Genomic DNA, 17,349 nt, shown 5'->3' with positions numbered 1-17,349 from the left:
ACAGAAAATGTTGCATGTGGTTTCTCACTCAGCTAGTACAGGAGAAGATAAAATAAGTTGTGATATTACACTGTATTATTTTATAAATAATATGTGATCATGTAATGTACACATGAGAGGGCAGAGTTAAGGTTCTACAAACAACCTTAACTTTGGTAGCTCTTGACTTTTGACTGCATAGTCGTGCAGTCCTAGCATACTCTTAACATAGGTTGTTTTTGAATTCTTGTAAGGTCTAATCAGTTGTATAATGCATTTGCATTCTTGAATTTATTGTGTGCCCTGATACAATATACATACAATACATTCACAAATATAATGTTTGTGCCATGTATGTAAAGCATGCTGATAAAGTAATGTAATGTAGTATTTGATATGCTATTCACTTGAAAGGGTGAGGGTGGAAATTAGTTCAGATTATGTCATATTGCACAGTGCTATGTGATATGAAAAATAAAAAAAAATCCAAACAAATAGGACTAGGCAGTACTTTATTGATAGTTTTTGTCTTTCCTTCCCTATATCATTTTAACAAAATTCAAAACAAAGTTTTAAATTAACAAAATAAAAGGGGATAGAGGATCATCATCATTTTAGGAACTCCACAGACACTGATTAAGAGCTATCTATTTAACTCTAAGTAAGCATCCAACAAAGTTGAACTCACTTTTTAATTTTTCATTTTTTATGTGGACGACTCTGGGAATTAGTATGTGTACTAACTTTCATTCCCTTTTTATTTGTTTGGGAAGACAAACAGATTTTGAATTCCTATTGGAAATTATCTTCCCCGGTTTAACTTTTGTATATCTCTAGTCAAAGAGGTCCCTTCTAAATAAAAAATAGTTTGGAGCAAATCTTGCCTAGTTTCAGGCTTGTTGTATTGCAGTAAGTGTGGTTCATGTTGTGACAAGCTAGGAAGCCTAGGTTATGAATTAGTAGCAGGAAGTGTACATGTGCTGTTCAACATTAATGTGAACAGCTGAGAAACTCTTCCATTCATAAATTTACACTGAATGTGGAAATGCAAAGCAGCAGAAGTAGCTTTCCCAGCTGAACTGGTCTGTAAATTTTCAGCGGGTAAGAATCTAGTCTGGTTATATCATTTCATTCTGCCATGTTTTTGCATTGTTTGAAACAATCTATAGAGATGGAGGAGAGAAAAAAACTAATTCACAGAAGAAGGAGATTTAGTTGTGTATATTTCTCTGAGAAGAAAGAGCCTCTCTTCAGACAGATGGGTGTCTGTTGAAATGAAGACTCTGAAATAGCACAAAATGAACTTTTACAGTAGCAAATAGCCTCCTACTATTTGCAGATCAGAAGCAAACATGAACAGTGGGGAACCCAGACCCACTGCTACAAAAACAGAGCTTTCCCACCAGCTTTTCTTAAAAAGATTTTTAACGGGGAGTCAGCAGTTTGTCAGCCTGTCAAGTCATTAATTAAAAAAAAAAAAAAAAAAACCACTTCGAATTAAGCTGCTATATTTAAAAAAATAATAAGCCATAAGCATTTTTCTTTTTCAGGGTTCTAATTCCATTGTCCACTTTCATATATCGATATAATTATATATGAATGAAGTCACAGTCACATAAAGGACAAGGTCAATGCAGATGAAAAATAGGCATAACAATAATCTTTTTAGAAAGAAATAATGGCATTCATAATCATAATGGCAAATTTTAATCAAATGGCACAAAAAGGCACAGGAATACAAAGGCTAGATGGCTAATGGAGAACTCCTCACGCCACTCTTCTCTGTGAAAGTAATGACTGCATTCATCATTTTCTTTTTAATGTCAGAACTGGAACGAATGCATGACACAATCTTCAGCTTAAATAAAGAAAAAGAAATGGACTGAGTTTCACCTGGAGTCTCAAAAATGATTTTAAAAAAGGTGGGTAAATGATGAGACCTTTGAAAGCAGATGATTGCCAGTCAGCTAACAGGAATGTTTTCCCATCAAAACTCTCTCAGGCCTTGGCTACACTTGGCAATTCACAGCACTGCCGCGGCAGCGCTGTGAAGCGCAAGTGTAGTCGCGCCACCAGCGCTGCGAGAGCTCTCTCGCAGCACTGTAAGTACTCCACCTCTCCGGGGGGAATAGCTTGCAGTGCGGTGAGCGAGCGTGCAGCGCTGCAGGTGCTGATTACACTGGCGCTTTACAGCGCTGCACTCGTTGCACTTGGGGGGGGTGTTTTCACACCCCTGAGCGCAGCAAGTTGCAGCGCTGTACAGCGCCACTGTAGCCAAGGCCTCAGACACATTCAGAGGGAGTGTTGATCTTCCTACTAAATGCTCATGGTGTATTGCAAAGGTGATGGGCCATACTCTTATCTGTGACACTAGCCCAGTGCCATTGACTTGTAAGTGGCTACATGGGTGTAACTGACAGCAGATCTTGGCCCATATCCAATGTGTCGCAATGTTTTAAAATGTTCACTGTAGCTGTTGCTGTTGTACTTTCCCATAGGTATTTATAGTGGCTAGAGTAGAGATTTACTGCTAGTTGAGTTTTTACTATTGTTTTGGTTTTAGCTGCCAGGAAAAATCTGACCTTTCATGGCCTTGAGCAAGTCTGGCTTGTGTTTAGATGGATGATCAACTATGCTTCAGTTTAAATGAAAGAAACTTTTTGCAGAAATAAGTAAAACCAGGGGCACAATCTAGCCCTTATGCGGCTGTGCAGTGGAGTGGGGGAAGGAGTAAAAAGCTTCCACTCACTCTCCTTTGCATGACCAGCATAAAGGAGGACTAGAGAAACAGCCCCAGCACTCAAGGGAGCACAGGAACTGCTACAGGTGAGAAATGACTCACTGGAAGCGGGGCCAGGCGTGGTGGGTAATAGGTAGGTAGAACCATAGCTTTTTCTCTCCCTCCATATGCCAGACAAGGGAGCTGGTTTCCTGCACAGGGGAAAGTACAGGGCCATCCTTACCCATACGCAAAGTACGCAGCTGTATAGGGCACCAGGAAATTTGGGGCACTAAATTTCCTGGTGCCCTGCGCAGCTGCATGCTGCTTCAGCCCCTGCTCCAGCTCTTCCTGCCCCTGCTCCGCCCTGCCCCGCCTCTTCCTGCCCCTGCTCCGCCCCACCCCACCTCTTCCTGCCCCTGCTCCACCCCCACTTCCCTGAGGAGTGCAGCAGGGCTGGGCCTGCACTCACCGGTGGCGGGAAGTGCAGCAGCCCAGCCCCAGCCGCGCCATCGTTGAGTGCTGGGGGGTGGTTCCCCGCATGCCCCAACCCCCCCCCCCCCGCCTCCCCGCAGAGGCCTGGGGTCCCACAATAGCTAGGGACGGCCCTGGGAAAGTATATAGCATACTTTAAAGGCATACTTTAGAGGCAACATAGTGACAGATGATGTGGAAAATGCTGCAGTACTTAATACTTTTTTTGCCTTCGTCTTCACAGAGGTGAGCAGCCCTCAGTGTTGAAAGAACAGGTTAAGGACTATTTAGAAAAGCTAGACATGCACACGTCCATGGGTCCAGATCTAATGCATCCAAGGGTGCTGAGGGAGTTGGCTGATGTGATTGCAGAGCCATTGGCCATTATCTTTGAAACTTCGTGGCGATCGGGGGAGGTCCCGGATGATTGGAAAAAGGCAAATATAGTGCCCATATTTAAAAAATGGAAAAAAGAGAACCCGGGGAACTACAGACCGGTCAGCCTCACTTCAGTTCCCGGCAAAATCATGGAGCAGGTCCTCAAGGAATCCATTTTGAAGCACTTGGAGGAGAGGAAAGTGATCAGGAACAGTTAACACGGATTCACCAAGGGCAAGTCATGCCTGACCAACCTGATTGCCTTCTATGATGAGATAACGGGCTCTGTGGATATGGGGAAAGCGGTGGATGTGATATATCTTGACTTTAGCAAAGCTTTTGATATGGTCTCCCACAATATTCTTGCCAGCAAGTTAAAAAATTATGGATTGGATGAATGGACTATAAGGTGGATAGAAAGCTGGCTAGATTGTCGGGCTCAATGGGTAGTGATCAATGGCTCGATGTCTAGTTGACAGCCGGTATCAAGCGGAGTGCCCCAGGGGTCGATCCTGATGCCGGTTTTGTTCAACATCTTTATTAATGATCTGGATGATGGGATGAATTGCATCCTCAGCAAGTTTGCAGATGACACTAAGATGCAGGGAGAGGTAAACATACTGGAGGGTAGGGATAGGGTCCAGAGTGACCTAGACAAATTAGAGGATTGGGCCAAAAGAAATCTGATAAGGTTCAACAAGGACAAGTGCAGCGTTCTGCACTTAGGAAGGAAGAATCCCATGCACCGCTACAGGCTGGGGACCGACTGGCTAAGCAGAAGTTCTGCAGAAAAGGACCAGGGAATTACAGTGGACAAGAAGCTGGATATGAGTCAGCAGTGTGCCCTTGTTGCCATGAAGGCTAATGGCATATTGGGTTATATTAGTAGGAGCATTGCCAGCAGATTGAGGGAAGTGATTATTCCCCGCTATTCGGCACTGGTGAGGCCACACCTGGAGTATTGCGTAAAGTGTTGGTCCCCCCACTACAGAAAGGATGTGGACAAATTGGAGAGAGTCTAGGGGAGGGCAATGAAAATGATTAGGGAGCTGGGACACATGACTTACGAGGAGAGGCTGAGGGAACTGAGTTATTTAGTCTGCAAAAGAGAAGAGTGAGGGGGATTTGATAGCAGCCTTCAATTACCTGAAGGGGATTCCAAAGAGGGTGGAGCTAGGCTATTCTCAGTGGTGGCAGATCACAGAACAAGAAGCAATGGTCTCAAGTTGCGGTGGGGGAGGTCTAGGTTGGATATTAGGAAACACTATTTCACTAAGAGGGTGGTGAAGCACTGGAATGGGTTACCTAGGGAGGTGGTGGAATCTCCATTCTTAGAGGTTTTTAAGGTCAGGCTTGACAAAGCCCTGGCTGGGATGATTTAGTTGGTGTTGGTCCTGCTTTGAGCAGGGGATTGGACTAGGTGACCTCCTGAGGTCTCTTCCAATGCTAATCTTCTATGATTCTATGATTCTAAGGACTGCAGCAAATTATTTGCATTCCAGCACATATGAGAAATTCTGGGAGGCACTGTACCTCTCTAGTGGAGAATGATTCCCAATGCTCTCTTTAAGACAGTTCCTCTCTGTACTTCCCATTACAATGGACCTTCTCCATACTTCCCAAGATACACAAACAAGGGAACCCAGACAGACCGATCATATCCGGCCACAGCACTCTTACTGAAGGAATATTGGGACTCATAAAAATCATCCTCCAACCACTTGACTCTGCAACATTAACGACCTCCCTCAGAACACCATCCTTGCCACCATGGATGTCACCTCCCTATACACCAATATCCCTCACAATGACAGCATTGCTGCCTGCTTCAAATATTTACAAGACAGCCCTCAGATATCCACCCCAAACACATTGCTAAACTCATCCATTTCATCATCACCCATAACAACTTTATATTCAACAACAAACACTTTGTCCAAGCCATGGGAACAGCCAGGGGTACTGAGATGGCTCCCCAGTATGCCAACCTCTTTATGGGCCACCTTGAAGAAGAATTTCTGGACAAATGCACCACAAAAACAATGATATTCCTGAGATACATTGATGATATTTTCATCCTCTGGACAGATAACTTAAACTCCCTCATTGATTTCCACCACAACTTTAACAACTCTCTCAGGGACACTCCCTGGGACAGCATCAACTTCCTGGATACCACAATGAGCTTCAGCAATGGAATCCTACAGACAGCTATTCACAAGAAACCCACAGATACCTTCATAGATTCAGTAACCACCACCCCAAACACACCAAGGAATCTGTTATCTACAGCCAGGCACTCAGAGTATTACAGAATATGCTCTGAGGAGAAAGTCCAAGATTTATACCTTAACATACTCAAAACCACCTTCTCTAAACAAGGAGACACTACCAGAGAAGTAGATCACATCATGGAACAGGCCACCCAAATACCCTGAGAGAACCTGCTCCAATACAGAAATAAAACCCCTCTGACCACACACCCCTAGTTGTCACCTACCACCTCATATTGGAACCCATATGGGGTATCATGAAACAACTACAACCCATACTCGATGAGGGACCCCATCCTTAAAGAAATCTTTCCTGAACTGCCTCTTCTGGCCTTCAAACAACATCTCGCCCTGCCCAATCTTTCCAAGCTCATCATCAGACCAAGCTCCCCACAGACCAGGACACACCAACTCAAAGTGGCACCAGACCCTGCCAGAACAACAAATACACTGAAGCCCAGACATATCTCCGGTGCTACAATGATCAACATCCCCCACAACACACCTTTCTAGATCCATGGGTCCTACACGTACTTATCACAGATGGGGTGTACCTCATCCAGTGCACTAAATGCCCCAATAACAGCTAAATGGGTGAAACTAGATAATCACTACTCTCTCGCATGAACTCACAAAGGAAAATGATAAAAGACAAAAACACCATATCACGCCTGGGGGTGAACACTTTTCACAAAGTGATAGCTCGATATATGACCTATCAGTCCTCATCCTCAAAGGAAATCTGCACAACACTTTCAAAAGATGAGCCTGGGAGCTTAAACTCATAACTTTGCTAGACACTAAAAGCTGAACTGAATTGAACTGAATAGAGACACTGGATTTATGACTTAATACATCAATCTTCAACCCACTAACCAACCACTCCCACCCAGCTTCCTTTCCTCCCTATGACTGTAGGGTTGTTTATGGACCACTTAACCTGAATGAGCCCTTGAAATATGTATTAACTACTTATGCTAAACAATCTGTTCCACCTTGTATTTAGCTGTGACAATGACACTCTGAGTATATTTCCCAGACCTGAAGAAGAGCTCTGTGTAAGCTCGAAAGCTTGTCTCTCTCACCAACAGAAGTTGGTCTAATAAAAGACATTACCTCACCTAACTTGTCTCTCTAATTAACCTTAAAGGCACAATCTAGCCCAGTGGTGGGCCACATGTGGCCCATCAGGGTAATCTGATTGCGGGCCACAAGACATTTTGTTGATGTTGACCATCCACAAGCACAGCCCCCTGCAGCTCCCAGTGGCCGTGGTTCGTCGTTCCCACCACTGATCTAGCCCTATTGAGGAGATACTGTGTGAGACAACATCAGAGGTAGAAGCTTTCTAACTGGGTTGATGTAGAGTTTTGCATACATATAAAACAAAACAAGCCCCTTGTGTGTAAACCCAGGCAGGAGACCTGATTGTCCTTTGCCTGGCCCTTATGTAACTGTAGTGGGGTGGACACCCGCTCCTGCCTGAAAGGGCCTGAAACAGCCCTGGGAGAAGGCTGGGGCAGGGAAGGCTGAGCTGATTTGGGGGAAGTGGCTGCAGCTGGGGTCATGCCCCAAACAGACTCAGCTGGCCCTATAAAGGCAGGGAGCCAGGAGCTCAGACAGAGTCTCTCTCTGCACTTAGAGAGAGAGAAGGGCCTGGCTGCAGGGAGCTAAGACAGAGTACCAGAGTGGAGCAGGGCTGGGGAAAGGCTGAGAAGCTGGGGAGCTCCAGCCTGGAAAGCCCCAGGCTGCGGCCTAGTATTAGGCCAAGGGGTACTGGAGGTTGCAGAGGGCAACCCAGGTGTAGGCCAAGGCAGCAGGTCCAAACCCAACCTTGCCTGCGATGAGTGGCCTATACTGCAGTCTGCCCTAGGGAGTGGGGGCTAATTGGTGACTGGCAGTGGCCTTACACTGAGGCGAAGTGGGGTTAGTGGGTAGGGGTTCCCCTGGGAGGGGAGACCTAGCGTGTGTGGGTACTGCCAGGGGGCAGCACCCAGAGCAAGGGGCACCGGGGTCCTGGGAGGGACACAGGGCCCAGTAGAGGACAAAGCAGATCACCGGCCTGCAGAGGGCGCTCCGGAGGCTGGGTCGAGCTAATTCCCTGAGAGACCAGCAGGAGGTGCCGCAGGGGTGAGTCCGACCTCTTACAGTAACTATTTACCCCTGTGCAAAATGAGTGTAAAACTTTGCTGTTATCATTTAGTATCATTTTACACTCCCTTTGTACTCATTTTGCTCTGGTGTAAGGCAATGGAGAACCAGACAAAGAGGCTTGACTCAAACCAAGAACTTGGGTGATGCCCTTGCTGTGACCAGCATTTTCCCTGACTGCACAGCCTGGTAATTTGAACAGCTGCTTCTGATGCCTTCCACAGCCACTCAACTCAATTAAAAGGGGAAAATGCCCTTTTAATGTTTCATCTAAACTTCAGAACGTAGATACAGAATACAGTGATGACAATGCACTCCGACACAAGGTAAAAAAAGGGAGAGATGTCATTGCAATCAACCTCTCCAAAAAGCTCTTCCAGTTCAGTGTATTTTAAATGAGTTAAAAGGGGGTCTCTCTTTCTCCCCAGAGTAGGCAGGTATGAACTCTGGTGATCCCCTTTTGGGCAATCTAGGCTCCAAAGGCAGTTGCATTTAACCCTACTCAAGTGAACAAAGGTTGCCAGGACAAATGATTAGCAGAGAAAAAAATTAAAACTTTCACAGAGTACCTCAAAGAAAACTAAACAACCCCTATCATTGTAAAATGCAAGAAGAGTCTCTGATATAAGTGTATGAATGTATGTGTACAAATGAATGAAAGTGTACATTTTTAGTGCACTCCTAAAAGTGAAAAAATATTAAACTGGTACACCATCAAATTATGTAAAAAACAACAGAGTCCTGTGGCACCTTTAAGACTAATAGATGTATTGGAGCATAAGCTTTCGTGGGTGGATGTACATGCATCCGACGAAGTGGGCATTCACCCACGAAAGCTTATGCTTCAATACATCTGTTAGTCTTAAAGGTGCCACAGGACTCTCTGTTGCTTTTTACAGATCCAGACTAACACAGCTACCCCTCTGATATTTGACATCAAATTATGGTTACTGTATCCAAGAACTTAATCCATGAATGTATTAGGGCAAAATTGTCCTGTCCAATCCACACTGGAAGCTCCTATTGCATTTTCTGAGCTTGTTTCATTGGTAAAAATTTCTTGGATATCAGTGGAAGTCTCAATGGAAGAAAAAGTGAAGAATACACATATGCAATAGAGATCCAAAATGCAGATTACAGAGGAGAATTTTGCCCATAACTATGTGCTAAATCTCCTCATAAAATCTTTCTCCAGATTGGGTATTACATGCAGGCAGCAACTATTTTTGCAAATGAAATCATCTGTTCCCCTTAAATCATCTGAAGGCACAAATTCATATTATGAGATAGTTACTTTCAAAGTTTAAATCTAAGAAACACTCTTGGTTTATAATCTGAGGAGAGCAAAAAAAAAACCAGCCAGAAACTACTATTAATTTTGTTTTATCCCTTAATTTAAAAAAAACAAGGAAAACAGTGTGCTCAGCAAGGCTACACTCTTCGTTGCTAAGTTTTACTCTGGAGTAAAACTTTACCATAAAGTTATAAATCTTGTAATATGTTAGCTTTGGAATGCAGCTGCTGACACAGCCTTCACTATAGTGCTCACAATGACAATACATGTGGATTTTGCTTTTGATTTATACTGAAATAGGGCACTGATCCAGTTCCCAATGAAGTCAAGTCAATGTCTTCAGTGGGAGCTGGATCAGAGCATAAGTGAGAGAATAATCATGCCCAGTGGACTAATTTCAGAGAAAAATATAAAGGGAATCTAGGCCCTGGTCTACACTACGGGGTTAGGTCGAATTTAGCCGTGTTAGGTCGATTTTAAAATGAATGCATCTACAGCAACCAACCTCATTCTGTCGACCTAAAGGGCTCTTAAAATCGACTTCTGTACTCCTCCCCGGCGAGAGGAGTAACGCTAAAATCAACCTTGCTGGGTTGAATTTGGGGTAGTGGAGACGCAATTTTATGGTATTGGCCTCCAGGAGCTATCCCAGAGTGCTCCAATGTGACCGTTCTGGACAGCACTTTGAACTCCGATGCACTAGCCAGGTACACAGGAAAAGCCACGGTAAATTTTGAATTTAATTTCCAGTTTGGTCAGCGTGGCGAGCTCAGCAGCACAGGTGACCATGCAGTCCCTCAGAATTGCAAACGAGCTCCAGCATGGACCAAAAGGGAGACATTGGATCTGATTGCTGTATGGGGAGAAGAATCTGTACAGGCCGAACTCCGATCAAAAAGAAGAAATGCTAATATATATGCCAAAATCGCACAGGGCATGTTGGACAGAGGCTACAACAGGGACACACAGCAAGTGCCGCGTGAAAGTTAAGGAGCTCAGACAAGCCTACCATAAGATACAGGAGGCAAATGGTTGCTCCAGGTCAGAGCCCCATACATGCTGCTTCTATGATCAGCTGCATGGCATTCTAAGGGGGACCCTACCACTACCCCACCACTAACCCACCATGGACACCTGCAAGGGGGGAGTCTCATGCAACACGGAGGAGGATTTTGTGGATGAGGAGAAGGAGGAGGAGGAGGAGAATGTGCAGCAGGCAAGTGGTGAATCCGTTCTCCCGGGCAGCCAGGACCTTTTCATCACCCTGGAGCCAATACCCTCCCACGGCAGGATCCCCGACCCTGAAGCCGGAGAAGGCACCTCTGGTGAGTGCACATTAGTAACTACAGTACAGGGTTTAAAAGCAATAGTGTTTAATGTTTGATTTGCCCTGAAGAATTGGGATGCATTCACGGCCAGTACAGCTACTGAAAAGACTGTTAACGTGTCTGGAGATGGAGCGGGAATCCTCCAGGGACATCTCCATGAAGCTCTCCTGGAGGCACTCTGAAAGCCTTATTTCGTCCTCCATGGTAAGACACTTTACCACGCCAAGCCAGTAGCAAGTAGTCTGGAATCATTGCAGCACAAAGCATTTCAGTGAATGGTCCTGGGATTTGGTCGTATTCAAGCAACATTCGGTCTATATGTTTCTGTGTTAGCCTCAGGAGAGTGATATCATTCATGGTTGAAATAGGGAAAATTTTGTAGGGGAACAGTAAAAGGACCCCGTTCATGCTGGGCTGTTTGCACTTGGCTAAAAGGGATCATCCCAGAGAATAGCCCCGCGGTGAGGGGAGGGGTGAAGGGATCACCCCAGAGAATAGCCATGCAGAGTCTGGGGGAGGTGTGTGTTGCACATCCACCTGAAAACTGCAGCCCCTCCTTTTAAATGTGAAACCCAACCGGCATTGCTTGCTGTGGGAAAGGAGGGCGCTACAGTTTGAAAACATTCCCACATGTTATGAAGGCGTAAGAAGCCAACTCCGTGTACCCATTGGCTTACCATGGCTGCCGGGAAACTGAATTCTGTTGCCCAGCCGTGTGCGATGTGTCATCATACGGGCAGGCGCTCAATATAAAAGGTAAAATGCAACCTTGTACCTAAAGCACATGTGCTGTCTGCTGTGAATTGCTTGATTCACTGTGAAAGAGTCTCCTTTTGGTTCTCAGAAATGTATCACCTTAAATTTTACTCTCCCTTTTATCCCCCCGCAGGTGCAAATGTTTCTATGCTCCCCCTATAATCTCCGTCCCTGAAATTATTGCAGATTAGGTGAAAAAAACACACTCTTGATGACATGTTTTCTGAGCTCATGCAGTCCTCCCGCACTGATAGGGCACAGCTTAATGCATGGAGGCATTCAGTGGCAGAGGCCAGAAAAGCATTAAGTGAGCGCGATGAGCAGAGGCAGGAGGCGATGCTGAGGCTAATGGGGAGCAAACGGACATGATGAGGCATCTGGTGGAGCTGCAGGAAAGCCAACAAGAGCACAGACCCGCCCCGCCCCCTGCAACCACTGTATAACCGTCAGCCCTCCTTCCCAAGTTCCATATCCTCCTCACCCAGATGCCCAAGAACGTGAGGGGGGAGGCTCTGGGCACCCAGCCACTCCACTCCAGAGGATGGCTCAAGCAACAGAAGGCTGTCATTCAAACAGTTTTGATTTGTAGTGTGGCTACATCAAGCAATGCGACCTTGTCCTTCCCTCCTCCCCCACCACACCCCACCTGGGCTACATTGTCAGTTATCTCACTTTTTTTTAATTAATAAAGGAAGAATACACAGTTTCAAAACAATAGTTACTTTATTTCCTTTGCCAGCTGTGATCGAAGGAGGGAGGGTAGTTGGCTTACAGGGAATTAAAATCAACAAAGGGGATGGCTTTGCATCAAGGAGAAATATACACAACTGTCACACCGTAGCCTGGCCAGTCATGAAACTGGTTTTCAAAGCCGCTCTGATGCGCAGCGTGCCTAGCTATGCTCTTCTAATCGCCCTGGTGTCTGGCTGCTCCAAATCGGCCACCAGGCGATTTGCCTCAACCTCCCACCCCACCATAAACATCTCCCCCTTATTCTCACAGATATTATGGAACACACAGCAAACAGCATTAACAATGGGAATGTTGGTTACGCTGAGGTCTAACCTAGTCAGCAAAAAGTGCCAGCGAGCTTTTAAATGTCCAAAGGCACATTCTACCACCATTCTGCACTTGCTCAGCCTATAGTTGAACTGCTCCTTACTACTGTCCAGGCTGCCTGTGTACGGCTTCATGAGCCATGGGAGCAAGGGATAGGCTGGGTCCTCAAGGATAACTATAGGCATTTCAACATCCCCAACAGTAATTTTCTGGTCTGGGAAGTAAGTCCCTTCTTGCAGCTGCTCAAACAGCCTGGAGTTCCTAAAGATGCGAGCATCATGCACCTTTCCCAGCCATCCCACACTGATGTCGGTGAAATGTCCCTTATGATCCACCAGTGCTTGCAGCACCATTGAGAAGTACCCCTTGTGGTTCACATACTGGTTGGCAAGGTGGTCCGGTGCCAAGATAGGGATATGTGTTCTGTCTATCGTCCCACCACAGTTAGGGAACCCCATTGCAGCAAAGCCATCCAGTATGACCTGCACATTTCCCAGAGTCACTACCCTTGATAACAGAACGCCAGTGATTGCATTGGCTACTTGGATCACAGCCCACTCCAAATTGATTCCTGACTGACCGGTAGCAGTCAGGCATTGCAAACTTCCACAGGGCTATCGCCACTCACTTCTCAACTGTCAGGGCAGCTCTCATCTTGGTATTCCTGCGCTTCAGGGCAGGGGAAAGCAACTCACAAAGTTCAAGGAAAGTGGCCTTACGCATGTGAAAGTTTTGCAGCCACTGTGAATCATCCCATACCTGAAACACTATGTAGTCCCACCAGTCTGTGCTTGTTTGCCGGGCCCACCCCCACTGCCACTATGATGTCCCAATTACCACAGCCCGTGCTTTCAGGAACATCTGTGTCCATGTCCTCCTCACAATCGTCTTCGTGCTGCTGTCTCTTAGCCAGGTTCTGCACATACTGCAGGATAATGCGTCAGGTGTTTACAATGCTCACAACAGCAGCGGTGAGCTGAGCGGGCTCCATGCTTGCTGTGCTATGTCATCTGTATTGGTAACCCTGGAAAAAAGGCGCAAAACGATTGTCTGCCGATGCTTTCAAGGAGGGAGGGAAGGGAGACTGACGACATGTACCCAAAACCATCCGCAACAATGTTTTTGCCCCATCAGGCATTGGGAGCTTAACCCAGAATTCTAATGGGCAGTGGAGACTGCGGGAACTGTGGGATAGCTACCCACAGTGCACCGCTCCGTGAGTCGATGCTAGCCACGGTATTGAGGACGCACTCCGCCAACTTAATGCGCTTAGTGGGAACGTACACAATCGACTTTATAAAATCGATTTCTAAAGATCAACTTCTATAAAATCGACCTAATTTCGTATTGTAGGCATACCCTAAGATGATGGGAGAAGAAAAGAAAGAAGGTATTCCACCTACTGATATTCCCTTTATCATCACATAGACTCACCTCTAGATTTTGAGATACATTTAAGATGTATTGGGGGAGTTAGACTGTGTGATGAATGAATCAGCCCTAGCCCTTGCGTCTGTATCTTCAGAAACACTTACTTGAATTTAGCAGGCAGAAAACCGTTTTACTGTGAAAGCTGGCATCTGAGGATTGTTACCATCCTCAGAAGTGTACAATGACTAGGTCATGAATGAATCGCAATTGTCAACACTATCCTTCAGGCAACTCAATTTCAAATGCTGAATGCAGGCCAAGACCAAAAAGGGTGTCAAGGTAACTGATGCCAGTGTCATTACATGAGGAGAAGTAAAGTAAACAAATGGAAATTTAGCACCAAATAACAGACTTTTCTTGTCATCTTAGGCGTTAGAAATGAAATTGCCTGATCTGAAATCAGACTGTACTCACTGAAGTAATGATGGGGCCAAGAGATACAAGTCAATGGCCAGCTGCTACCTTCCAGTTTGTGCCTGCATTGTTTTAAATCAATGATCACCTGTCAATTTAACAACAAAATTAACTTCTTGTTGATTGGTAAATTATCAAAAAAATTCTTTGCTTCATCTCCTTTTTCTTCAGTCAGCTTTTGCCCTCTACATACAGAACAACACAGGCATAGTGGTTATGTAATCGATGCTCGGAGGTAAATATGTCAATCCTCTGCTAATTTCACCAGTGTGACAGAATGTACCCATGCCCATACCCTACACACTATTGTAATAATTTTTGTACAAAGTATGCCTTGTAAGGTATCATATGAAAACTCATAATTTGCTGGTCCTCACTGGCCTGGTAACGTGTGTGGCAACATTGTACTTGAAGTTCTAAGTTTCCATTCTATGGCATTCTTAACACATATTCCAAACTGAGTTTGGCAAACAGGTCTGTCTCAAACAAAGGAATTTGCACTCTGCTTAATTTGCACTTAAGCAGTAAACAGAGTCATCAAGCAGGAAAGGAAACAAAGGATGCTCCAGCACATAAGGAAAAGCAGCAGGGAACATCCTTCCTTACAGACTCTTTGTCTCCTGAATCTCAGCTGGAAATGTTTTTCAAGAAGGAAAATGACACTATACAAAGGAGAGACAAACACCCTATGACATGCCCCTCCCCCGCCCACTGCATTCGTGGCCTCTAAAGGACAAAGGAAGCAGCATTGGAGTGGAGAAGGGGTCCTGGCCTATGAAATGAGACTGCTGAAAGCATATGATGAGAAACTTAGCTTGAATCTGATATAGTTCTTCAAGTCAGGCACCAGTACCTTTTAAATTTTATTTTCTTGTAACCATTTCTGACTTCTGACTTTTTTGTCTCATTATTTCTATTCACTTAAAATCTAGCTCTTTGTCATTAATAAACTTGTTTTTGGTTTTATCTAATCCAGTGTGTTTAAATTGAAGTGTCTGGGAAACTCCATTTGGAGTGGCAAGTAATGTGCATATTATTTCTATTAAAGCAATAACAGACTTTATGTAAGCTTGTATAGTCCAGGAGAGGGCTGGGCAGTACAAGACATACATTTCTGGGGGGAAATCTAAGACTGGGAGTGTGCTGGGGTCACTCTGCAGTATAACTAAGGCTGGTAGGAGCCAAGGTGTGGCTGGCTGGATACAGCACACACAGAGACATAGCTGGGAGTGATTTGCTTGCTGGAAGCTGTGTGTGAGCAATTCAGCCTGGAGGCTACAGCAGCAAAGCAGTGTAAAGGGCACCCCAGGATAGAGGGCAGGAGTTATACAGCCGCTCATTAGCTGGATTGTACCTGGGTATGTCTCAACCAGAAACTCCCAAACTCTTTAAAACACCTACAGATTTCTCATGAAAAGTGCTCCAATCAGAATGTGTTGGTTACATTGGAGAGACAAGGTGGGTGAGGTAATCCCATATTATTGGACCAACTTCTGTTGGTGAGAGAGACAAACTTTTGAGCTACACCCAGCTCTTCTTCAGGCTGGAAAAGGTACTAAGAGTGTCACAGCTAAATACAAGATCGAACAGATAGTTTAGCGTAAGCAGTTAGTTAGCACATATTCTAAGGGACCTTTCAAAGAAGTAACAACCCTATAGTTATAGAACGAAAAGGGTGGTTAATGGGTTACAGATCGTTGTAATAAGACATAAATCCAGTGTTTTTATTAAGACCATGATTTTTAGTGTCTAGCAAAGTTATGACTTTACCAAGCTTCTTCCTTCCCAAAGGACCTCATCTAAAAGAAGAGTTGGACATAATTCTTCACCTAGAATTCAGGAAATCTACCACATAAGGCCCTATATCATTGCTAAATTACCTAACACTTCCTAAGCAATTAAATACATTACACATATGGAAATTTCCTTCAATGAAAATATCTACTTCAGTTTGCTAATTGCATAAATCTCTCTTTGTATGTGCTTGCAGGCTTTGATTTTAACAGCTTTCCACTAAATTCCCTTCTTTATGACCTGATGAAAGGTATGTTTTTCTATTCTATGAAATGAGCACCGAGTTGCTATCCAAAAGCTACACTTCTATTACAGCTAGCTAATAACAACATGTGCTTTTGTGGATAGAGTATCCTGGCAATAATTCCAGGAACATAGAGCCCCGCTCTCACTTTTTTTTTTAAAGCAACTTTATTTACTTTTAAGATTCTCAAAGGAGCACAAATGACAGTTCCATCACTTTGCCTCAGACATTACTTTTCTGCATGCTGATAAACACCTCATAAAATATTAAGTTAGTTTGTGCCTAGGGTAAAATATACTATAGTGATGTGACAGTGATCTGTGTAATCAACCCAAGGTTTCCATTCTGATACTTGAAAAGATGCAAGCATGGCAAATCCTAGGCTTTCCCTTATAGGACTGTTAATATTGGCATTATATTATTCAATTGTTAGTTAATAACAGAAATATTTCCCCCTAAGTCTAAATCTTCTTGTATGGTTTAAAAGAGCAAAGAAGTACATATCATATTCACCCAGCATGAGCTAGTTTATTACTTATTATTATTATAATAGTACTTATTATTACTAAAATAATAATGATTATAGGTCCAAATTTTTCAACTTAGGTGACTACAGTTAAGCAACTAAATCCTTATTTAGGCATCTAAATAAACCTAGACTGATTTTCAGGGGGGGCTGAAGATAATGGAAGCTGAGTGTTCTTAGCGCCTTATGAACATTAGGCCACTTTTGGTGCCTAAAACTGACCCAGGTGCCTATGTTTGAAAAATTGGTCACAATCCTTAGCATCGACATAGTGTTTTTCCATTTTCAAAGCACTTACACGCTTTTACTAATTAATTGTCCTATCACCACTGTATGGTGGGTAAATACATATTTTGGGGGGTTAACTGGTGGAGGAACTGAGGCATAGAAATTAATGTGACATCACTCCGGCACAGAAGGAGCTAGTGGCAATGTCTGCACAAAAACTCAGACAGCCTTGGTTACTAGTCCTGTACCCTGACAACTAGACCAACTTCTTCCTTTGAAAAAGAGAAAAAAGATACTTGTC

This window comes from Emys orbicularis, chromosome 1 (genome assembly GCF_028017835.1).
Source record: "Emys orbicularis isolate rEmyOrb1 chromosome 1, rEmyOrb1.hap1, whole genome shotgun sequence".
Taxonomy (NCBI): domain Eukaryota; kingdom Metazoa; phylum Chordata; order Testudines; family Emydidae; genus Emys; species Emys orbicularis.
This window is presented reverse-complemented; position numbering follows the sequence as displayed.